Source organism: Schistocerca serialis, chromosome 8 (assembly GCF_023864345.2).
Source record: "Schistocerca serialis cubense isolate TAMUIC-IGC-003099 chromosome 8, iqSchSeri2.2, whole genome shotgun sequence".
Classification (NCBI taxonomy): domain Eukaryota; kingdom Metazoa; phylum Arthropoda; class Insecta; order Orthoptera; family Acrididae; genus Schistocerca; species Schistocerca serialis.
Genome location: NC_064645.1, coordinates 312,872,879 through 312,899,025, shown reverse-complemented (window position 1 = coordinate 312,899,025; position 26,147 = coordinate 312,872,879).

Here is a 26,147-nt window from a genome sequence, read left to right as displayed (position 1 = left end):
GAGGCTTCCTCCACAGCGTCATGACGTAAGAACCTCCCATTAATCAAAGCGGCTTATATCAGAGGATTTCCCCACTTGCGACCCTCATCATCACTACAGTGAATCCCCATTGCTCCTCTTGCACCAATATACTTATTACCGCGTCACATGGTCGCAGCCGGGGGGCAGTGGTCAAAATATTTTTGGTACCAGTGTGTTTTCACGGAAATCTTTGAATAATTTTATTTGAAGAACTTCGAGCGTAACGATTTGAGGAAACTCAACCTACAGTAATAAAGTGCAAATACTGCATTATTCGAGGAAATTTAGCCAGAAGTACATATTAACAGACTGAAAGTGTTTATCTATAAATTTTCAGAATTGTAATCTGTATCTACAACACATTCCTCAAGTCAGTGGTGTGTGGCAGAGGATACTTCTGCTACCACTAACTGATTTTCCCTATCCTGGTCTACTAACGAATTGCATTTGGGAAAATTTACTGTCGGTAAACCTCAGCAATAGGTCAAATTTCTCAATTTTTCTCGTCGCGATTATTTTGCAAGATGTGCCCTCACAAAATTTCAATTGTAAACCTCTCCGAGCTGTACAATGCGTCTCTTGTAACCTCTGCCAGTAGGGCTTGTTGAGCATTCCTATAATGAACTCGTGGCGATTAAGCTATTCCGAGACGAAGCTCGCCGCTGTTCGTTGCATCTTTTCAATCTTTTCTATCAGTCCTACCTTATGAGAATCCCATATTGGTGAACAGTACTCAAGGATCAGTGGAGCAAGCGCCTTACAAGCACTTCCTTCGTAGTTGAATTAGACTCATACAAATATGTTTGATATCTGCTTCTCATCATCTGCGAAAGTCTTAAACTGCTTCCGATGGTTTCTACTAGATCACTGATATACATTGTAAACAGCAAGGGTCCTATCATATCTCTTTGGGGCAACTAGTCTCAGTCAACGCTTGTTACTCAGTGACTGTGTGGGAGAGATAGATTATGTCACTTCAGGTACCTATAGCTACAAAACCCGTAAATAACAAGCTCTCAACATCATCGTGATCCAGGTTACAGATGATTCACTTCAAGCGAAAGGTGCGGCATTTCCTCGAAAATGATCAAGGGTGATAGCTTTTTCTTGGTCACTGACCAATCGAATTCGGTTTTTTATCCCACATGAGCGAAAAGGGGGACCCATGGTTAATTCGATCCTATTTAATTGCGGGAACTAAACTCAGAATTCCAATACGATAGTTTCAGTTTAGCCTACGATAAACCGTCTATTTAAAAATCTGTATACCTCCTCTAAATCGCTGGTTCAAGCAACTAATTACACAGTTATCTCATTGTTTCTAATCTCTGCGATGCTGTAACATTTACTACCGCGTTGGTACGCAAGGCCCACAGCTTTCCGACAGGCGGAACAGCTACTTTGCTTATAAAAGAGCGATAAAGAAACATAATGGCGACAAGACGGGAAATTGGGCCATTCATTGCGCGATAAGGCGGGAGGTGGTTGCTTTAGCCCCGCCGGCTATCTGGTTAGTGGCCGCTACGTCATCCCGGCTTAGCCGTAGCGCCGGCGAAGACACTGGACCTCACAAGGTACCACAGGATGGTACAGCATTACGACCACACATGTACAGGAACATTTCGTTGTCTCACGACTTCACTGGCACCGATCTGAAATCAACAAATATGCTGCCCCACCGCTAGACAGTGCCTAGGTTCCGTCAGCAGCCGGAGAGGTCGGAAGTACTTCGACGAGCTAAGAATTATAGGATTACTCTAAGTGGTACAATCACGCAATGGACATCAGAGAATCCCATACAAGTAGATGACAGTATGTTAGGTGTGGTTAAGGCGTTTTTTTTTGTTTTTTTTTTTTTAATTAGGTGGCTCTTCCTAAGGCCAGAAATTTATGACTGTATGACACCAAGAGGTGTTAGTCCAATAGCAAGCCCCAAAGAAATGGCTTGCCCCCTCCCCAACAAAGAAGAGACTAATAAAATACTTCTACTTTAGTGCGTAGGCACTAGCATCAATGGGCGATGCTTCGATATATTCGTAAAAAGCAGTGAAAATCATACAAAAAAAAGTCACAAAGGTGGCTATAACCAGAATTTATCAGCAGTGATATATTTGGGCCAAAAATGTGTTTATCGGGAGAATAGTCAAGTGGAAAATAGAGGTTATGTATTCATCTCAATACATAAACAACTCAGATTCTCCGATGGAAACTGAAGCTACATTCTGTGAGCTCCCCTTTATCAGGTAACCATAGAAAATTAACAGTTGAATGCGTTCTTTCTAAATGAATGGTATTTGAACATTGTAAAGCCTTAGAAGGAAGAGTGAAATATAACTTTATAGTCTTCTGTTCAATACCGTAGCAATCGTTCACTTCTTGCTGCTCATTATGAAACAGCTTCCCCTGTTTCCTTTCTTTCTTTCTTTCTTTTTTTTTGTGAACAACTGTATATACTTTTTAATGGTTTGGTGTTCAGTCATAAATGAAAAATCTCAACATTTTAATTTATCATCAAATACTATATTTATTTTAACTAATTTAATACATTAGTTCCATCCATTGGCTCGGTTAGCCGCGTCTGTCAGCAGGTCATTTGCAGGACTTGGGGAGGCACACCGACCTCCGATCAACGGCCAGTGTGCTGAATGTTGTTTTTACAAGGTCTCCCTCATCCGAGGGGCTGGTAGCCACGTCGCATACCAGTTACATGGTTCGCAAACGTTTCTAATACATTCTCACATACAGTTTAATACCAGACACAGACAGATGGAATACGCGAGTTCTGTCTCTAGGTAGGGTAACGAGAGGGAGTGAGGGTGGGAGCGGAGGTACCATATGGGTGAGAGATCGAAAAGGGGGGGGGGGTTGGAAGAGGAAATCCGGCCACGCTTTCCCACAAATTTTCTGAAATATGGATTAACAGCTTGATCCTGTGGTTCTGTCACATCCATGTTTGTCATGAGACAATTCCATATATGTCGAAAATATTTTAATGTGCGTATAATTTTATGAAACACACATACAGTGTATCGAAGGAAGACTGGTAGATATTCAGTGATACGATGCGACGCTGCTTATCGTTATGGTCGCAGTATCGAAGCCTGAGAAAGTGTAAAGTTGCACCACAGGACTAAGCGTTTGCGGTTTTTATCATGTGAGTGGTTGATTTCAAATTGGAGCCAATACCGTCTACCTAGAATCACTTGGTGACTGCAGCTATTGATGATTGAGTCACTCAATTGTAAATCATATGTGTTCACCATTACTGGATGAAAAATCTTTTTTTTTTTTTTTTTTTTTTTTTTTTTTGGCTACTAGCAATTATCTTCTTATGCTGTTGCCTTCATCCCAGTATCGAGAATGCTTAGAGATGATATTTAAGTGCAAAGAGATTGTTATGCGTGTTTAAATTTTCCAAGAGAGGATATACTAAATAACCACCTTGAACTTGTAGTCCCATCCGCCTCGATATCTTCAGCGTCAGTGAGGCAAATTGGTAATCGTATCTGCCAGGGTTCGATTCCCAGGTGGGATGGACATTTTCTCTGGTCAGGAACTGGATGTTCTGTTGTACTCATCTTTGTATCGTCGTCACTGGCCGCAAAGTCGCCTCCATGACGTTGCATAGGAAGTCTTTACTATATTTAACTTTGTACCAGGGAAATGCCTAAACTGATGTATCTTCTGAGCTCTCAAAGCACAAAATTGTCGCAATGTGTTTCCACTGTAGAGGTATCCGTATGGTCAGGTACTGAAAGCAAATTAAAATAAATCAATAAAAAAGTTATTATCTCTACATGTGTAGTTAGAACCACCGTAAAAACTTAAAAAAATTGTTTTCCAAGGGACAGTTCGGGAAGGATCTGTAACTGTTGCAGCAGGGTTGCGGATGAAGAAAGACAAAGAATGTGCTACTGTATCATGTCGCTATTTTGAGATTACCGTGGACATTCCATGACCTATCCTCGTTCAAAGGATGCATATGGACTTCACTTGACGTAATATTAGCATTACAGTTTTGAAACATGCGTCAGAATTCGGAAAAATTAAACGGACAAGGAAATTGTATTTCAAGATTACTGATTTTAGAGTAGATTAGCTGGATATGCTGTGCTGGTCAGGGATGTCTGGCCTATAGTCAGTCGGCCGAAGTGGCCGTGCGGTTCTAGGCGCTACAGTCTGGAACTGCGAGACGGCTACGGTCGCAGGTTCGAATCCTGCCTCGGGCATGGACGTGTGTGGTGTCCTTAGGTTAGTTAGGTTTAAGTAGTTCTGAGTTATAGGGGACTGATGACCTCAGAAGTTGAGTCCCATAGTGCTCAGAGCCATTTGAACCATTTGAGCCTATAGTCACTTCGGCCAGGCAACATCCTCTGCAATGAAAGTGGACTTTGCACGACATCTTCGACCATCTATTACGACAGAGCAGAGCAACATGGGGCAGCATGTTTTCCAAAACACAAGGTCTTGAAAGAAGGGGTGGCACAGTGCCCTCCAAACAGCTACATTCCGTCTGTCTCAAGCAGGGTACGATTTGCTGCAACACTGTTTGTCGGCTCATGCGATGGCTACTTTGACGTCTTTGTCGCCTGCTAGCTGGCTGCCCTGCAAGGAGCTGTACATGTTTTCCGTGGAACGTCCGGCACTATTTTTCTGACAGGGCCTATTCGGGTTGCCTGCATGCTACCTGCAGAGACCAATCAACAGTCCTGTTTGGCGGCTGACGTCACAGCCAACAGGGTGTTAATTCTGAAACAACGCCAATCAACCCTCAAGTCAAAACATAACGTCAAGCGCCGACCTGCTCACTTAAGATCTTTCGCAAACGATCTAAAGGAACTATTTGATACAAAAATTTGATTCTCGTTCATCTTATAGCTTCATTCAGAAGCTTCTTGGTGAATTGCCCATATTTCGTTAATGATCATATTTACTGTGTTTTTTCACGACTAAGAAAGTTTGCAGTGAAAAATAGAAGTTGCTGTGGATTTGCATTTGGTGCGTTTTAGATCATATGTTGCTGTGTATGAAATGTAGCTTACAAATTGAATTTTTATTTAACATTTGAAAGATATTTCAATGTACTACCAATATCGAGAAAATGGATCATATATAAAAAAATACTTCGTCCAAACTCGTGTGCCATAAACAAGAAAGCCAGAATGAAATATACACAAAATTCTTCATATGTCATAAACGCTTTAAAATATCGAAACAAGATTTTAGCAAATAGTAGTATGCCAAAAGGAGAGTATTTCACCATATGATTGACATACGAAACTTCCATATATACCGCGCTATTCAAACAACTATAGATTTTTTCAAGGAAATCATTCAATACTAAGCACCATCGACAGCTGGTGAAGTGAGAATTACTGTTGGTATGGTACACTATATGTGAAGAATTTACAGTTAACTTTTGTACCGAGAAAGGGCAATGTTACATACTATTGACATTTCTTTACATCAGATGCTGTTTTATGGTTCTGCCACTTTCCAATGCTTCGGATGGATGGATAAATAGCTGTAACTGTTCTGGAATTTGTATCTATCATCGCCACCAAGAAATGACAGAGTCCAGCAATTCTACCTGCAAATCCACCTACCAACATGCAGTTGCCACCACATTGCGCAATCACTGTATCGGAATGCTATAATAATGTACAGTGAAGGATCAGCTCATTGGATGCTTTAGTGTTCACAAATATAAGGTAACTTATAACTGAATTTATGTACCTACCTTGATTTTTTCCTTATCACAACACCTCTCAGGTTCCTCTCCGTTTGAACTAAAGTGATTACCGAATGTCCCTACTGAAAGAACATTAAAGACCAGTGTTTTTGCTAATTAATGGTTCAAATGGCTCTGAGCACTATGGGACTTAACAGCTGTGGTCATCAGTCCCCTACAACTTAGAACTACTTAAACCTAACTAACCTAAGGACATCACACACATCCATGCCCGAGGCAGGATTCTAACCTACGACCGCAGCAGTCGCTCGGTTCCGGACTGAGCACCTAGAACCGCTAGACCACCGCGGCCAGCGCTGATTAATGCCTCTTGAACATAGTAAAAAGAAAGTTAAAGTTAATGTGGCAAGAGAGTGAGTTAAATTTAATGATGCTTGCTGAAAATAATTTTCCTAATAAAACTGCTTATTAACGTGTTATTGCCAACTTCAAATTAAGAGTTCTTAAGACTGAGGCTTATAAAGTTTTGCTTAGTAAATGATCACATTACTGCCTGTTGTAAATCGCAGAAGGTGAGTCAGTATCTTACATATATGTTAATTTTGTGCCTCAATGTAGTAAAAGTGGAAAACTGCAGTGTGAAATGTTATATACTCATGTTTGCTAAGTGTTTGTCTCTCTCGTGTATTGGAAGTGCATATTAATAATATAACAGGATCCACAGTTTGTCTGTTGTGTTAATGCTAGGTAACAAGTAATGGAAAGACCACTAAGCACGAAAAACATTATTTCTTTATTCAAATGATAGTGAGAAGCAACCTGTTAGTGGCTTCCAACTAAGTTTCATTTTAAATAGTAAAGTATTTAACTGAGAGAGACTTAACCTATATCCAATTAATGATTCTGCACTGAATAGTAATAATAACGTTATAAAGACCATTCAGTTCGTGTAAGCCCTGTAAGTAATAGTGTGTTTCGGTATCTGTTATAATTTTGCAAATAGTTTGTGCTGCTGTAACTGTTAGTTTCAATCTTAACGTAAAAATATGTATGTGTCAGAGTTCACTGCACTCCCGTGTGACAAAGTATAGGGTTGTTTATCCATTAAAATTACTAATAACTATTTTCTTGAACGAGAATGTTAATCATTCTCTTGCCTAGTTAGGCTGGCGACCGTTTTCTTTATCCGTTAAACAGTGCAGATAGGCAAAATTTCGTTTGTTACTGTTCAAATATTTAAGTAATTCTGACTTTCATTTCCGATAAGCCACCTCCGTTAGGTACAACACGGTCAACATAACAAAATTCCTCTCAGAGGGTAACACTACTCTGTTGCTTTATACCATAATTGTTTTAACAAGATAGTTTTGTTTCACGACCTGCCTACAACTTTAAGGTTATGGTACAGCAGTAGCGGATAGGAGTGTTATCGTGGCTTTTCCGTGATAGGACTAATTGTTCTGTTGGGGAATCGTACGTACTAAACCAAACTTGGTATTTGATTGAATAAGGTACGTAAATGCTGTTGCAGTGTTATAACTGGTTACCTTGAAAGGGCTTCAAAAAGCCGTTGCATTCTCTCCTGTGACAAGCTGGTGCACACCTGCTGTACCTGGTCCTTGACATCCTTGATAATGGCACTGGATCAGAATTGACACCTTAGCTGATCTCTCGCACATTCTATCGGGAACAGATCTGGGGATCTTGCTGGCCACCTCAGCATCGCGCAGACAATTTATAGATTCACGTTCACGTTTTGACATGCACTGTCCTGTTGCATAAGTGACAACACGTGATGACGCAGGAGGCAGGTGACGTGTCGTCAGAGTTCCCTCAGTCATAGCCAATCATTACCTGACGTCGTACTCGATGGCTCTCGACACCATGACTCCAGTAATAGCAGAGTCTAGCTTCTCCGACACATTGGAAGATTTTTTAATTTTTTATTCATCTGCTATTTTATGGTAGTCTGTTACCTATATAAAAGAACAGACCGAATGTTTCCCATGAACTTGTATGAATGTAGCACATAATACTTTTAATTTAAAATGTTTCAGTAATAATTAATTAAAGGTTTGCATTCTGCCACCTCACGCACATATATCTGTTCATCCAGAATCCAGAAGGCACACGCTGCTGGTCTGTTTCGCTATGCAGCATTGGTGATCACAAATTTTGTAATTTATAATACTGGACTAGGCTATTATACAACACTACACTGCAGCACTATTTAATACATTACACTACAGTACTTTGCTTGGTATCGGAACCAGGCTGTATTTTTCATTTGTGTGAATAGTTGGTCCACGGCTTTCTGAGGTGTAACTCAGGATTCACAGCGACCGTGCTGCTGTTCCAACCAAGGTGCGGAGATTGGGAGGTGGCCGTCAGAGATCAGGAAATCCTTCCTGGCCCTCCCCGAGGTTGGTCTCCTCACTGCTTCCATGAGGTGGTTGCAGGTGGGTGCTCTCCCGGGTTCGTCTCGTTATCTTGATGTGTGGCCTTTTCTTGGTTGTCTCTCAGTCATGTAGGCTTGCAGTTCATAAGCTGATATTTTAGCTGTCAGTGAGTGCAGCTTATGCCACAATTCCTCATTCCTTGTTACAGTATACACTGTCGCATTTCCTGGCCTCGTCTGCAACATATTGTCTAATGGCACACTCCCAGCCGATGTGATCCAGGGTGCCGATTTCACCACATTCACAGGTGGCTCCGTGCACTATTGTATTTTTAGCAAGTAGTTAGGATATGTACCATGTCCGGACAGGTAGTGTATAGCTCCCTTGGTCAGAAGGAAGTATGTCATTCTTGTTCTTCCTTGCATGTTAGGAAGGAACCAGTAGGTTCTGCTCCCTGTTTCTAGCCTGACATACATTTTTTGCCATTCGCCATCAATAAGTACTTTTATTTCCATATTCGATACAGCTCTTGTTTCCAATATCCTCTTTGCCGTCCCATATTCGCACTTTTTGAGGCAGTATTGTGCACCTCTCTTTCTCACTTTATAGAGGTAGCAAGCCAATCGCCAGCAGCGCCTCAGTCGTTGTTGTACTGCACGAGATTGTCAGGCAACTGTCAGGCGCAGAGTACACTTCCCAATGCTCGCCATAGAGCCTGTGATGTCCTTACCCTTCTTGCTCTGTGAACCCAAACGCTCGACTTGTAGCTCCTATAGTGAATAACATTGAGTTCTGGTACCTTTTTATTACACTTAGTTGCAGATGAAAACTTCTTTGGGCAGTTGTTGCTATTTTATTTAGGATCTGATTGTCTCTCTGGAAGATGATAGCTACATGTGCACGAAAGTTTTGCATTTCGTCGATGTTAATTCCAAGGTAACAATAAACTTCTTTTCTTTTCACAGGTCTGTCCTTTATCCTGATTGTGGAATTTCTCGTTCTTGATAATGTTCGTTTTAGTAACATTTAAAGTGCTGAGCACTGCTATCGTTAGTCTGTTTCTATGTACCAAATGCTTAGTCTTTTCAGAACTACCCTACTGTTTTCCTCTATTTTAGCCATCGTGTTAGCAGATTGTATTGTATTGTGTGTTAAAGGGGGGCCTATAAACGACGGAGAGCCTCCGTCCCCGCCGCAGCCGCAGTGGTCTACAAACCCACGACGACTACCGCAGTCCACTTCACCCCTCCGCCGCCCCACACCGAACCCAGGGTTATTATGCGGTTCGGCCCCCGGTGGACCCCCCAGGGAACGTCTCACACCAGACGAGTGTAACCCCTATGTTTGCGTTGTAAAGTAATGGTGGAGAACTTGTTTGCGCAGCAATCGTCGACATATTATAGCTGAGGCGGAATAAGTGGAATCAGCCCGCATTCGCCGAGGCAGATGGAAAACCACTTAAAAACCATCCACAGACTGGCCGGCTCATCGGACCTCGACACAAGTCCGCCGGGCGGATTCGTACCGGAGACCAGGCGCTCCTTTCCTTCCCAATCTGGAAAGCCGTGCGTTAGACCAAACGGCTAACCCGGCGGGCCGTGTTACCAGATATTATAACCAGCAGATAGTCCGCGTATACAATGCAGTGGCTAGTGTTTGTTATACTCTGAACAGTAAAGGCTCTGTGCAAACATCCCAGAACTCTGGACCACAAGATGAGCCCTCTGGGCAGACTCTGGTGATGTCATTCCAATTTTCTTTCCAGGACATTCTAATTTCACCTGCCTGTCTGCAATAATCTAGTTGAATGTTATAGCGACACCTGGGGCAGTCCATCTGTTCAGTCTGTTCAACAGGGCAGGCCGCCACAAACTGACAGACACCACAGCAATATGGAATTATGCTCTTGACATACTTGTCGTTTCAGATGGTGCATGATTTATTGCATCCTCGGTGGATTTCCTATTCCTGAAACTTTACTCCAGTGGGCTCATGTCTACTACCTGTCTGTGGTCCCACAAGCGGTGACAAAGAATCTTTTCTTGTACTTTGGTTAGAACATTTACCAAAAAACTTGGTCTGTAAGATTTTAGTTCATTTGGGATTTTGTCTTTCCCTTTTTTCTAATATAATGATATTCGAGGTTTTCCAGTTCCGAGCACTGGGCCCTGCAAAAGACACTCGTTTAACAACACTATTACATGTGGCACAATTTGCTCCACTAGCTGATGCCACACTTCTGTTAGCTTTCTATTAGATCCTGGTGCTAACTTCTTCTTTAACTTCATTAATGTTCATTTCAGTTCCTACTTATCAAGTGGAATCGCAGGGCTGTTATTCACACGCTGCTCTAGTAATTCAGAGCGAAGATGCTGATGATTATGTCTTCCAGCATTGTATCATCCGCCAGCAAAGTTCTGAGTAGGTACTGCACTTGTGTCTCCCGGCCTATCGTCATCGAGGCGTCGGGTCGTCTCAGGATTGATAGTACAGAGAGTGATCGAACCTTATTTCTTGCAAGTTTGTATGGGAAGCACCAACATCTGTTACCATTTGATCCCTAATGTATGCCTCCCATTTTTCAAATGTTCAAGTGTGTGTGAATTCCTAAGGAACCAAACTGCTTAGCTAATCTGTTCCTAGGCTTACACACTACTTAATCTAACTTAAACTAACTTAGGCTAAGAACAACACACACACCCATGCCCGAGGGAGGACTCGCCTCTCACATTTTTCTACTCTTGTTTACTGTAGCAGTTCTTTATTTGTTGTTTCACTGTTCGAAAGAAACTCAGCCTTCTTTGTGCGTCTGTTTCCCCTAAGGTTATTTGGCAGTGTCTCCTCGTCCTCTTGTTCTGAGCCTTAAGGGCTGTAGGTAGCGACGCCAGAAGTTTTAAATCTTTTTGAATTCCTAACAAACAACGCTCGAACCATTTCGTTCATAATGAGGTTTTCACTCTGCAGCGGAGTGTGCGCTGATATGAAACTTCCTGGCAGATTAAAACTGTGTGCCGGACCGAGGTTCGAGCTCGGGACCTTTACTTTTCGCGGGTAAGTGCTCTACCAACTGAGCTACCCAAGCACGACTCACGCCCCGTCCTCACAGCTTTACTTCTGCCAGTATCTCGAGTTCGAGTCTCCGTCCGGCACACGGTTTTAATCTGCCAGGAAGTTTCATATCAGCGCACACTCCGCTGCAGAGTGAAAATCTCATTCTGGAAACATCCCCCAGGCTGTGCCTAAGCCATGCCTCCGCAATATCCTTTCTTTCAGGAGTGCTAGTTCTGCAGGGTTCGCAGGAGAGATTCTGTAAAGTTTGGAAGGTAGAAGACGAGATACTGGCAGAAGTAAAGCTGTGAGGACGGGGCGTGAGTCGTGCTTGGGTAGCTCAGTTGCTAGAGCACTTGCCCGCGAAAGGCAAAGGTCCCGAGTTCGAGTCTCGGTCCGGCACACAGTTTTAATCTGCCAGGAAGTTTCATTTCGTTCATTTTCGGGTCAACACCAAATCCGCTTTCCTGCAATGGTTGTATCTTGAATCCTGCTTTTAGAAGTTTCCAATTCGCTTGGCTTAGAATGCATAATCCCTCTCCCTGGATCTGAGTCATTACCTGCGTTTGTAACTGTAAGGTAACTGAGATTACGGCCACATTTTTAAGTCCATTACAGATTTTCCAGTTGGAAACGTGGCTACTGACTTTCGAGTTTTCGAGGGTGATATCTACATTTGTTGCCACATTGCGTGATTTTAGAAAGTAGGTGATCAGAGAGGCCTATTCACGCACGACATGAATATCAAGTACTTGTACAGCGTCCTAAAGGCAGAGTCCCCTTTCATCCGTTACACTGATATTCTAGAACGTTGACTTCACGTTTGCCTCCATTATGAAAACGTCTGTCGTGTCGATCCCTTAAGTTTTCTGTATGTGATTGTATCTCTTGATTGTATTGAAAATATTGATTAGTTACATACGATTTTCGTAATGGAGTCATAATTTCCACTGTCACTTCGCCTTTGTCACAGATTTGATGTACTTTTGTCTCTGTTATGTCTTTACCTGGCAATTCTATTGCGGTCGTCTCCGAGACGACGTCAATTAGAACCTGCAGCTGTATTCGCAGGCAAATTGTTGGCACTGAGATAAATGTTATCAGCATCCTCCATGATAGGTCGTGTCGTATTGTTATTGTTGACACGTACGTATCGTCCAATTTAGCTAGCCTCAATGCGTTTATACGCAGCTCCTAAACAGGGCGAATGTCCGACCACAAAATTCTTCAATTTTTCGTGTCATGTCGATCACTGTTATCATCCATTTCGTAATTTCCTTTACCATCTGTAGGTCCTATGACCTGTGTATTTTTATAATTTTCCTCTAATAGGTGTTGCATACAATCACACTCAGCTTCTGTAACATATTACGTGCTGTGACACACCATGCCTTCATTGTGGTTTCTACTTTTTATGAATTTCGAAGTATGTTCTTCTTTACGTATACCATGTGTAGCGGTTGGCATGCTGTCCATTCCTTGTTTTCCTTTCTTCTTGGCAACTCCCAGGAAGTCCATTCCTCCTTTCCCTTATTCCTGCAATTGGTCTTCTTATTGTCCATCCTGTTATAATCCTTGTCCAAATGGTCATTCAGGTTTTCGGTTTGCATCGCTATATCTCTTCTCGTTCTCCCATTCGCACTAGACCATAATATTTTGGCTCTGTCAGCACTTTGCTTTCTTTTCGATTGAGATTTCCATTTCTTACAAAGATAACAGGTAATTTTTTAATTTGCTTGATCAGTGGGCTCGGGTTTAATAGTTTCTTTCTGGGCAGTGTTTCACCTTCTTTGACTGTCAGTCTGCATTTGTATTTACACTGTGATTTTCTGTGGTGTTTGGCAGTGGATTAGACACGATTTAGAATCCCTATTCCGTTCATTTAATTTCCCGCTTCAAAAACATTTGGTATATCGCACAGTCTACTTCCTTTTCGCCCATGGAATACACATTGGAGCTCGCTTGGTATTTTCTCTTTCTTATATGGTCACACTTTCAACAGCGGGGTTCAAAAATGGTTCAAATGGCTCTGAGCACTATGGGACTTAACTTCTGAGGTCATCGGTCCCCTGGAACTTAGAACTACTTAAACCTAACTAACCTAAGGACATCAGACACATCCATGCCCGAGGCAGGATTCGAACCTGCGACCGTAGCGGTCACGCGGTTCCAGACTGAGGCGCCTACAACCTCTCGGCCACCGCGGCCGGGGGAGTATGTGGGTTTGTTTTCCTTGCAGTACTTTGGAATGAGCCCATAGTCGTGACAGTTATAACATTTGAGAACTGCAAGGTATGCCTGCATAGTGGTTGGTCGAAATCAGGTTTATATTCTTTTGTGTGTAACCAACTATGAACAAACTTTTGAATTTACCGCCATGCACTGGAAGAACGAGATTTCCCCCTAGGTCACGCCAGATTCATCTTTTGGACACAGTGTGACCTCATTCATCAGCAGTCCATAATTCCGACGAATGCTATCACTCCAGACGCAGTATTTTGTGTCGTGGTGTTACCGGTAGCCTAGGCATTGGACGGTAATTCCTTAGTCCGACTCCGGATGATACAAATCTTGCAGACAGTCCATTACTTTTTCTCTTACGGCAGGTACAGGTGTGAGTGGCTTAGGATATGCTTGGTGCACAATATAGCGATCCTCCCTTGGATTTGGCGACGGTTATACGTGATCTCACATATGTATAAAGCCCAACATAGGGCCTCTGTCACATTCGAATGCTCCATACATCTAGATATTGCACAACTCGATCAGCCGGCCAGTGGCACCGCTTTCAAAGCGTACTAGATGCTGATGTCGCTATCTCATACGAGTACGCGACACCTCCGTGTCCTTCACAGAGGTCATCAGACGCTGTTCACAGCTCACGATCCCTACCAGGCCTGGTAACTACACTGAAGAAGAGCAATACTAACGCTATCTTGTGCCCATTCTACTCATCACAGAGAATGGAACCTCGTAAGTAGGCTGTTTAGGTTTTTATGTTCGTAACGTCACGTAGCATTCTGTATGGAAATAACTGACGGCGCTGTGTGCAGTCTGTGGCTGGTTGGGATTGTTGGAATATTCGCTATTGTAGTGTTGGGCAGCTGGATGTGAACAGCGCGTAGCGTTGTGCAGTTGGACGTGAGCCGCCAGCAATGGTGGATTTGGAGAGAGAGAGAGAGAGAGAGAGAGAGAGAGAGAGAGGTGCCAGAGTTTTGAGAGGTTGCCATAAAGGGGCGATCTGGACGTGTGTCCGCCAGAAAAAGGAAATTTGTAAAGACGGATGTCATGAATTGGTATATATATATATATATATATATATATATATATATATATATATATATATATATATATATATATATATAACTTTTGAACTTTATTAAGGTAAATACATTGTTTGTTCTCTATCAAAATCTTTCATTTGGTAACTATGCCTATCCGTAGTTAGTACCTTCAGTGGTTAGAATCTTTTTATTTAGCTGGCAGTATTGGCGCTCGCTGTATTGCAGTAGTTCGCGTTACGAAGATTTTTGTGAGGTAAGTGATTCCTGAAAGGTATAGGTTATTATTAGTCAGGGCCATTCTTTTGTAGGGATTTTTGAAAGACAAATTGCGTTGCGCTAAAAAATATTGTGTGTCAGTTTAGTTATGATGAGAATAAGTAAAGATATAACTGTTTCAATACGTTGAGCTTTGCTACACTGTTTGAAAAGCAAATAACGTAGAAGTTTACCGGCACTGTCATTCATAATTTTTTTAAGGGGACTTTTCAACCTCAGTCACTTACATTCCAGCCGACGGTGCTCACGTGTGCGAAGATGCACTGACTATGCTTCCTGTATGATTCACTTTTTTTTTTTTTTTTTGTTAATCAGTGCAATTGGACGAGAACAGAACTAAAGAACACAGTAAAAAACACGAAATTAACAATCATAACAAGGGAAACGTAACTTAATTATTGTCACATTTAACTAACATATCGCGTTGCTCTGAACACTCCGAGCGTGCAGTACCTCTGTAACGGAAACTTATTACTTCTCGGAATAAATTTCTAGTTGATATCTACGCTGCCGGAGAAATGAAAAGCTGAATATTACGGCAGGAGGTTTCACCGAATCCTCAGTCGGCTCAATCGTATCAAATCCTTTTTCTAATTTATCGAATGGAGACGCAGAGCAGGAATACGGAAATTCCGCGCAGACGAGCTCTTTGTGGAGGGAAAGTGGCAGAGCGGCGGGTCATCTGAGCAGTTTGCGGGAACCGGAAATGCCATCAGCCGGCTGGCGGGGAGCCAGGAAAGCTGGCCGCATAATGCGGCCTGGACTCGTCTGGCGTGGCGTGGCGTGGCTGGCGCGGTCTGCTTCATAAGCCGCCTTGCGAGACGGAGGAAGGGGAAAAGACTTTCCGTCGTCGTCGGTAGCGGCGGAGATAGGATTACGGCACTAAAACTTCCCGCCACAGCAACTTTATTCTCTTACTGCACAACAGACTGATATTTCTGGACAATCATGCGTAAATGCTCAAGTTACCACGTTCCATCGACAGAAGAAATTTAGAACGCAGAGCTAGGAATGATTTATTTCTCTTCAGCTGATATAGGGCAACCTCGTATTACCATGAAACATGCGATCTCTAGGAAGTAAGTCACTCTGCCTCACATCCGATGAACTCTGGAGCCAACATTCCAGCCGCATTATTTCGTGGATGCTCGTAGTTTGACAACCAATAATATCATTAATTTAACTAATATGAAAATAGATATGCGTTTGAATTACGATTGTTGGTTAAAAGGCTGCAGCTATGAACAAAGAAATGAAGTTATCTAATTAAGTATTTGTTTCCTTGCAGGTACGTGCCTGCTGCATTAAGGCACATTAAAAAACCTTGTGCCATTGTACCAAGAAACTGTTGCATCATTTTGTTTTGGCTTCTTTAGATGTTAGTCTGCTGCATTAAGGCGCATTAAAAAACCTTGTGCCATTTTACCACGAAACTTGTGCTTCATTTTGTTTTGGCTTCTTTAGATGTTAGTCGGTGTGATGAATCTAAGATCGTTCGATTACAACATTGTTAATGATGTATGTATACAAACAAATATTTGATTACATCGTCACAAAAACTGGATTACAGATTCAAAATAATGAGCTTCACAAAGTCAGCAAGTCAATAACCTGTTGGTCCACCTCAGGCCGTTATGCAAGCAGTCATTCGGCTTGGCATTGATGGATAAAGTTGTTGGATATCATCCTGACAGATATCGTGCCGAGTTCTGTCCAACTGACCCGTTAGACTGTTAAAATGCCGAGATGGTTGCTGAGCCTTGCCCACTATATTCCAAACGTTCTCAGTGGGGAAGAGGTCGGCTGACTTTGCTGGCCAAGGTAGTGTTTGGCAAACAGGAAAGCAAGCAGTGGAAACTTTCGCCATGTCCGGGCGAGCATTATCTTGCTGAAATGGAAGCCCAGGATGGATTGCCATGAGCGGCAACAAAATGAGCCGTAGAATGTCGTCAGTGTAGTACCATTGTGCTTAGGGGTGACGCGAATGACAACCAAAGGGGTCCTGCTATCAAGAAATGACACTGTAGACCATCGCTCCTGATTGTCAGGCTGAATGGCAGGTGACAGTCATGTTGGTATCCTACCTATGTCTGGGGAGCCTCTATACATATCTTCGGCCAGGAACCTCATTGGATGGAGTAGTATTGTCTTCAGTGATGAGTCAGGCTTTGAACTGATCTCAGACGGCCAACGAAGGCGTGTTTGGAGACGCCCCGGACAAGGGTGGGATACCAATCTAAATATCACGTGCCAAACCGCGTGACAACCAGTAGTTATGGCCGGAATGCCATTTTATATCATAGCAGAATTACTTTGGTTGTCATCTGCTGTACCCTTAAGTCCCATATTTACGTCGACGATATTTTAAGCTCCGTTTTGTTGCCCTTCATGCCAAGCCACACCAGGCTTACATTTCAGCAAGATAACGGTCGCACGCACACGGTGAGAGTTTCTACAGCATGTTTTGTGCTTGCCGAGCCCGACCTAGGACCACAAGCTCGCCGGATCCACCCACAATTATGGGCATGGGCCTCCAAGCATCTCGAGATTTTGACAATCTAACTCGCCAACTGGACAGTATTTGGCATGATACCCCTCAGGGAGCCATCCAATACCTTTATCAATCAATGCTAAGCCGAGTACCTGGCCGGCGGCTGTGACCGAGCGATTCTAGGCGCTTCAGTCCGGAACCGTGCCGCTGCTGTGGTCGCAGGTGCGTATCCTGCTTCGGGCATGGACGTGTGTAATGTCCTTGCGTTAGTTAGGTTTAACTAGATCTAAGTCTAGGGCAGTTAATGCTTAGAGCCATTTGAACCAATTTGAAGGGAATTTGCGCGTATAACGGCCAGAGAGGTGCAACGCGTTACTGGCTTGCTCTGTTTGTGAACCTCTTTCTCTTGAATGAATTGTCCAGTTTTTCTGAAATTGTAATCATTTGTTCGTCTGTCATGCATATGACATCTACCTATTCCCGTCCCATTTGGATTATTCCTTCTTGGTGCGTAGTTCTTTTCTTTTTTGTCTTAGAGTGTATGTAGACGTAACATTACAAAACGGTTTGACATGTAACGAGCCCGTAAGGGTGCTAGCAGAAACGGGGACGGTCGACTGGAGTCTATGGGCAGAACTGTAGTAATGTGTTACTCAGATTTATATTGATGAGTCCACATACATATTCAGCAGGTTGCCATATGGTGCACGGCGGATGGTACCGTGTACCATTACTAGTCATTTCCATTCCAGTTCCAGTCGCAAACAGAGCGTGACCGCATGTAGAACACCAGTACCATCCATTCTTGGTCACTGTTCGAGTGTTTGGAATTCCCGGCAGTTCACATTAAATTAAGAAGTCTAAGCATTTCACTGGCTAGGTTCGATCAAAACGCTCCTATTGACATCCTTCGTGTATTCAAACTGGAATCCCTGGAGAGAAAGCAGAGTTGTTTCCGCGAAACACTGTTGATAAAATTTGGAGAGCCGGCATTTGAAGGTGACTGGACTAACTTGCTACTGCCGCAAATGAACGTTTTGCGATGATAAGAGAAATTAACGTTCGTACGGAGGCAATGAGACAGCTGTTTTTTCCACGCTCTGTATGCGAGTGAAACAGAAGAGGAAATGACTAGTAGTGACACAAAGTACCCTCATTCATGCACAATAAGATGGCTTATAGAGTATGTATGTTGATGTGGTACTATAAAATTGGGTGGTCAACCTCTAAAAAGAGAAACACATGCATTAATGAAAAATACACGGAAAAATGGAGGCACGACATGGTTGGAATTTGTTGTATATATACACTCCTGGAAATTGAAATAAGAACACCGTGAATTCATTGTCCCAGGAAGGGGAAACTTTATTGACACATTCCTGGGGTCAGATACATCACATGATCACACTGACAGAACCACAGGCACATAGACACAGGCAACAGACCATGCACAATGTCGGCACTAGTACAGTGTATATCCACCTTTCGCAGCAATGCAGGCTGCTATTCTCTCATGGAGACGATCGTAGAGATGCTGGATGTAGTCCAGTGGAACGGCTTGCCATGCCATTTCCACCTGGCGCCTCAGTTGGACCAGCGTTCGTGCTGAACGTGCAGACCGCGTGAGACGACGCTTCATCCAGTCCCAAACATGCTCAATGGGGGACAGATCCGGAGATCTTGCTGGCCAGGGTAGTTGACTTACACCTTCTAGAGCACGTTGGGTGGCACAGGATACAAGCGGACGTGCATTGTCCTGTTGGAACAGCAAGTTCCCTTGCCGGTCTAGGAATGGTAGAACGATGGGTTCGATGACGGTTTGGATGTACCGTGCACTATTCAGTGTCCCCTCGACGATCACCAGGGGTGTACGGCCAGTGTAGGAGATGGCTCCCCACACCATGATGCCGAGTGTTGGCCCTGTGTGCCTCGGTCGTATGCAGTCCTGATTGTGGCGCTCACCTGCATGGCGCCAAACACGCATACGACCATCATTGGCACCAAGGCAGAAGCGACTCTCATCGCTGAAGACGACACGTCTCCATTCGTCCCTCCATTCACGCCCGTCGCGACACCACTGGAGGCGGGCTGCACGATGTTGGGGCGTGAGCGGAAGACGGCCTAACGGTGTGCGGGACCGTAGCCCAGCTTCATGGAGACGGTTGCGAATGGTCCTCGCCGATACCCCAGGAGCAACAGTGTCCCTAATTTGCTGGGAAGTGGCGGTGCGGTCCCCTACGGCACTGCGTAGGATCCCACGGTCTTGGCGTGCATCCGTGCGTCGCTGCGGTCCGGTCCCAGGTCGACGGGCACTTGCACCTTCCGCCGACCACTGGCGACAACATCGATGTACTGTGGAGACCTCACGCCCCACGTGTTGAGCAATTCGGCGGTACGTCCACACGGCCTCCCGCATGCCCACTATACGCCCTCGCTCAACGTCGGTCAACTGCACATACGGTTCACGTCCACGCTGTCGCGGCATGCTACCAGTGTTAAAGACTGCGATGGAGCTCCGTATGCCACGGCAAACTGGCTGACACTGACGGCGGCGGTGCACAAATGCTGCGCAGCTAGCGCCATTCGACGGCCAACACCGCGGTTCCTGGTGTGTCCGCTGTGCCGTGCGTATGATCATTGCTTGTACAGCCCTCTCGCAGTGTCCGGAGCAAGTATGGTGGGTCTGACACACCGGTGTCAATGTGTTCTTTTTTCCATTTCCAGGAGTGTAGTAAAGGAAAAAAGTATAGAAGATATTTTCAGAAGTGCTGAACGAAATGACAAAAATTGTATATATCCCAGAGGAATAGGAGAATACAGTTGTGGTTTACGGCAGACAGGACTTCCGACCTGTTTTATGATATTAGACAAATAATGGGGAAATTTTGTGAATATGACATAAACTTCCAGTTTGTTGATTTTAAATAAGCTTTTGATTGTGTTAGTAGGCGAATATTGTAAGAGAATTGGCCATCTGTTACAACCTAAAAAGGTTGGTTGTCTTAAAAATGAAAGACAAAAAAGCAGAAGTAAAGGTGAACATCAAAAGTACCAAGAGCTTTAATTTTACACATGGAGTGAAAAATTGTAAATGTTTCTCTGCAGTCCTATTTAACTTAGCATTGCACAGTCTGATACAAAAAAGAGATTGAAGACATCCACTCACATATGAGCACATGCAGATGATATTGCAAACGTGGCAAAAATGTAATCATTCTTAAGGAATACACAAAGTAATGAATGCAGGAAGAGCAAAAGCTGGACAAAAACAAGACAAATATATGGTAATGTCCAGTTTGAAGGCTACAGGCTGAGGTTACGAGAACAGTTATTAGATTGTAAGGCGTCCCCAGTAAGAGATATAGTCTTAGATCATAATTTAATAACGATGATGAATACGCTGAAGTTTAAGAGACTAGTCAGGAAGAATCAATATGCATAGAAGTGAGATACAGAAGTATTGAGAAATAAAGAGATACGTTATAAGTTCTCCGATTTTATAGATACAGCGATAATGAATAGTTCAGTAAGCACTTTAGTTGAAGAGGAGTGGATATCTCTTAAAAAAGGGCAGCCACAGAAGTGGGAGAGAAGGATGTACGTACGAGGAAGCTAACTGCTATGAAACCTTGGGTAACAGAAGAAAGAATTCCGTTGCTCCACAAAAGAAGGAATGTACAATTATGTTCAGGGTAATTCAATAACACAGAATTACTTGAAATGAGATAAATAGTAAGTGCCGGGAAGCTATGGCGAAATGGCTACCTGAAAATGTGAAGAAATCGAAGAAATATGATTGTTGGAAGGACTGACTCAGCATATAAAATAGTTAAAACAACCTTCGGTGAAACTTAAAGCAAGGGCGGTAACGTTTAGAGTACTGAACGAATTCCACTGTTAAATGTTGACGAGAGCGTGGTTAGGTGAAAAGAAAATACTGAATCTCTCTGTGAGAGAGGAGGGGGCGGGTGGGGGGGGGGGGACAGTGGGGCTTGTCTGATGACTTAATAGAAGAAGAAACAGTAGTCGATAGGCAAGAGATAGGGGATCCACTGTTAGAATCAGAATGTAGCTTTGGGAGACTTAAAACCGGATGTGGTAGAAAGGATCGATAACACTCCTTTGTAATGTCTAACAACATGGGGGGATTTGTTAAGAGAACTACTATTGCAAGAGCTAACAAGTGCGAGAATTATCGCACAATCAGCTTGACAGATCATGCATCCAAATTGCTGGTAACAATAATATACTGAAGAATGACAAACAATAGTGAGGATCTGTTAGATGACGACCAGTTTCGCTTTTGGAAAGATTAAGGAATCAGAGAGGTAGTTTCGACGTCGTGGTTGATAATTGGAGCAAGACTTAAGAAAAGTCAAGGTAGGTTGGTAAGATTTGTCGACCTGGAGAAAGGAGAGACAATGTAAAATAGCGCAAGATGTTCGAAATTCTAAGTAAACCAGAAGTTAGTTATAGATAAGGAAGGGTAATATAAGTATGTACAAGAACCAAGAGGGACAATAAGCGTAGAAGACCAAGAAAAAAGTGCACAGATTACAAAGGTTTTGAGACAGGAATGCATCTTTCGACCCTGCTGTTCAATGCGTACCTGAAGAAGCAATGACGAATGAAAAGCAAGCTGCGAGAGTGGGAATACATTTAAGGTGAAAGGATATCAACGATAAATTTCTCTGATCACATCGCTATAGTCAGTGAAAGTGAAGATGGATTACATGATCTGTGGAGTGGAGTCACCAGTCTAATAAGTATAAAATGTTGATTGGAGGTGAGTCGAATAAAGACGAAAGTAGTGAGAAGCAGCAAAAATGAGCACAGTGAGGAACTGGTGATCACGAAACAGATGAAGTTAATGAATTCTGTTACCTACAATAAAAAAAAAATGTTTGCTGGAGCTAGGAGGACATAGAAAGCAGACCAACACTGGCCGAAAGGGCCATGGGTCTTAATTTGAGTAAGAAATTTCTGAAACTGTACGCTACTCTAGAAGCACAGCATTGCATGGTAGTGAAACACAGATTGTGTGGAAGAAGAGAATCGAAGCATTCGAAATGTGGTGCTACAGGTGAATACTGAAAATTACGTTAACTGGTAAGGTAAAGAAAGAGGAGTTTCTCCGTAGAATCGGCGAGGAAAGTAATATATGGGAAACACAATCAAGAAGGAAGGACAAGACGATTGGACATCTGTTCAGATACAAGGGGATAGCTTCCATGGTACTAGAGGGAGCTGTAGGGGGTTAAAACTGTAGAGGAAAACAGAAAACGGAATAAATCCAGCAAATATCTTAGGACGTACACTGCAAGTACTGCTCTGAGATGAAAATGTTGGTAGGCCTACAGGTATTCGTGGCGGAACGCATCATACCAGTGACAAGATTTATGATTCAAAACAAAAACGACGCATCGAGATGATGAGAGGGACAATATAGCCATACGAATAATGGCAGGCAGTGACAGAGTTAGCCGCGCGGGATTAGCCGAGCGGTCTCAGACGCTGCAGTCATGGACTGTGCGGCTAGTCCCGGCGGAGGTTCGAGTCCTCCCTCGAGCATAGGTGTGTGTGTTTGTCCTTAGGATAATTTAGGTTAAAAGTGTGTAAGCTAGGGGACTGGTGACCCTGGCAGTTAAGTCCCATAAGATTTCACACACATTTGAACAGTTTTTGACACAGTTATGAGAACGTTAATGTCACTGTAATCCGAAGAATTTATTTATACAGAGAGTAAAATGGCGTAAAGTCATGACTACTGTAGCAGACTGAGCATGATGGTGCAGTGGGAAGACACGTGGACTCATATTTGGGTTGAATGGGAGATGGGAGGAGCCGGGGACGACGGATAAAATCCTCTTCTGCTCTTCCACATTTAGATTTCCCGTGCTTTCCTATAAACGCTGAAGCTGAATGTTGGAAGGGTTCCTTTAAAACGGTACGGTCAACTTCCTCTTTTTCCGCCAATAATTAACGCGTAGCCGACATTATATTAAACCGTAATGTACTTTCTTCGTAACGAATGTCTTCAAGATGTCACAGTTCCTGGTGCATAACGCCAGGAATTTCAGTTGTAGAGGTGGGTAGTCCTGTCACGTGTACACGAACAGATAGTTGCTTTACTTACGTATACAGAAAGTAGTCCAGAAAAGGCATGATATTTTTTGACATTTATTACTACCGAGGCCCGCATCTCGTGGTCGTGCGGTAGCGTTCTCGCTTCCCACGCCCGGGTTCCCGGGTTCGATTCCCGGCGGGGTCAGGGATTTTCTCTGCCTCGTGATGGCTGGGTGTTGTGTGCTGTCCCTGGGTTAGTTAGGTTTAAGTAGTTCTAAGTTATAGGGGACTGATGACCATAGATGTTAAGTCCCATAGTGCTCAGAGCCATTTTTTTATTACTACCGATATTTTGCGTGTACGATATGAACCACGGTATCGCAACAAATCAGATTCAGCGTTAAAGTAGAACTATCACACATCTAGCAGGCTTACATATCCATAAGTCGGAAGGAGATGAGGGAAGGACTTCTCTCGCTTAGCGTCGGATATAATTCCAATTATCATCCGATTTTCGCCGTAGAGGGTATCTAAATACACACACACACACACACACACACACACACACACACACACACACACACACACACAGAGAGAGAGAGAGAGAGAGAGAGAGAGAGAGAGAGAGAGAGAGAGAGAGAGAGGGGGGGGGGGGCGGGGGGTTCGGAAGGGATGGATTTGGAGCACTTAATTGTAGTAAATGCAGTTTACTCTTCCATTTACGGCCTCTGGTGTGTTATCTAATGTACGGTGAGATTTCAGTGCTGCCGCATACTGCTGCTGCCCGCGGGTCCCGCACGTATCCAATAAGGAGAGGTGTGAGATGTTTGCAGCCGGCAGGCTGCGGCTACGTGATGCAACGTCCGTAAGAGGTGTGGTGGCACCCAGCAACAAGGCTGCGCCTCCCGATGCCCTTTATGAGAGAGAGAGCGCGAGAGCAGATGATGTGGTGGAAACTCCGCATCGTGTGCCAGGATGGGGGATGTGTTGGTTCAGGCGAAGTGATCCCAAAAATGGTTCAAATGGCTCTGAGCACTATGCGACTTAACTTCTGAGGTCATCAGTCGCCTAGAACTTAGAACTAATTAAACCCAACTAACCTAAGGACATCACACACATCCATGCCCGAGGCTGGATTCGAACCTGCGACCGTAGCGCTCGCTCGGCTCCAGACACGTGACCCCAATATCTTTAATTTGCTTCATAACCAACACAAGAGAAGCCAAGTGTCTGCGATGTGGTGCTACAGAAGAATGTTGGACTTTAGGTGGACAGATAAGATAAGGAACTGGGAGTGCTCCGAAGAATCGGTGAAGAAAGGAAATAATGGAAAACACTGACAGCAGGAAGGGTCAGGATGACAACATATGTGTTATGACGTCGGGAAGAAACCTCAATGGTTCTAGGGAGAACTTTTAAGTGTGGGGCTACAAAGAGGCTGGAATATATTCAACGTATGATACAACGTATTATACAAGTGTTATTCCGATGTGAAGAGGTTAGCGCAGGAGAGGAATTCGTGGCGGACCGCATCGATCCAGTCAGAAGACATGAAAGAGAGAGAGAAAGAGAGAGACAGAGAGAGAGAAGAGAGAGAGAGAGACTGAGTTTGTTAATGACATACAGATTGAGTTATCAGAATTATGAATGATCCAATGCGTTGCCCCACCGCTTGTTCTCCTGTGCCAACGTCTTCATCGCACAAGGGGACTATGAGACCTGATAATCACGAATTTTAATGAGTCTTAGGCATGCTGTAGACAGACCTGTCCTGAGAACTGGTTAGTGACTTTCCATGCCACGGCCCTTGCTTTCCGAGAAAACTTATGTTTTATGCACTCTCTCCTATTCGTGCAACGTTAATCACTTATTTGGACTAAGCGAGAGTACCACAGTGGCTGATACCACGCTGACGGTAGCGGTTCAAATCCCACCTGTGTCCCATTTCATTTTTGAGTTTCATCGTATAGACTATTATTAATTAGTATACACTAAATTCTGTAAGTTCAGTAACACCATGTTGTATATTACAATAGAGAAAGGTCAGATTGATCTACCTGAGTTATTGGGCAGAATAAAGAATAATATGTTCAAATAATGAATAACAATGATAAAGTATTGTAGAGATAATTACTGTGCACGTACAGAAACATTGATATTGCTCGTTTTTACATAAACTGACTTTACTTGCCCAAGCAGTTCCACTAAATATGCCTGGTGGTACCAGTAGACGACACGACTGGGCAGAGATAGATTGTTTACTGTTCCGTTCAGTTGTAGTTCTGCTTGCACGAAGGTAGGGCACGTCACGAAAGAAAATAGAATGCGTAACGAAAGTAACTGAAAATCACCCCAAAGCGCCAGATTTCTTATGATTCATTGCAGGATGCTGATTTGTTATAGCATATTATGAATGGAGTTTCGTCTGGTGCAACAGATTTACAATGTAGAAAATACTGCAACCAGCCACAAGCTTTTTTAATGATTTTATTTTAGCATTACTAGTTTCCGACTTGACTCCATCGTCAGATGGTAGCGTTGACTTCCTTGCAAGTTTAACATTTGTATCGTAAAATATAACAAAACTTTGGTGATTCTGAAGTTTACAAAAGGTTTTATATTTGAGTCCTAAAATATAACAAAGTTTTATACATTGTAATATCGTCATGAAAAGCCCTCCTTTACATAATATAAACAGGCGACTAATTTTCTCTTACAGTGCATGATCAATGAACTAAACTAAATAAAAGATGGTGGATACATATGTTGACATCCACTGCTGATTTGATGTGCAAAGAACATGAATGTGGACAGATATGGCACGCTTCTGGAGTTAATGCAAGGGTACTTCTTCATGGTACAGATAATTG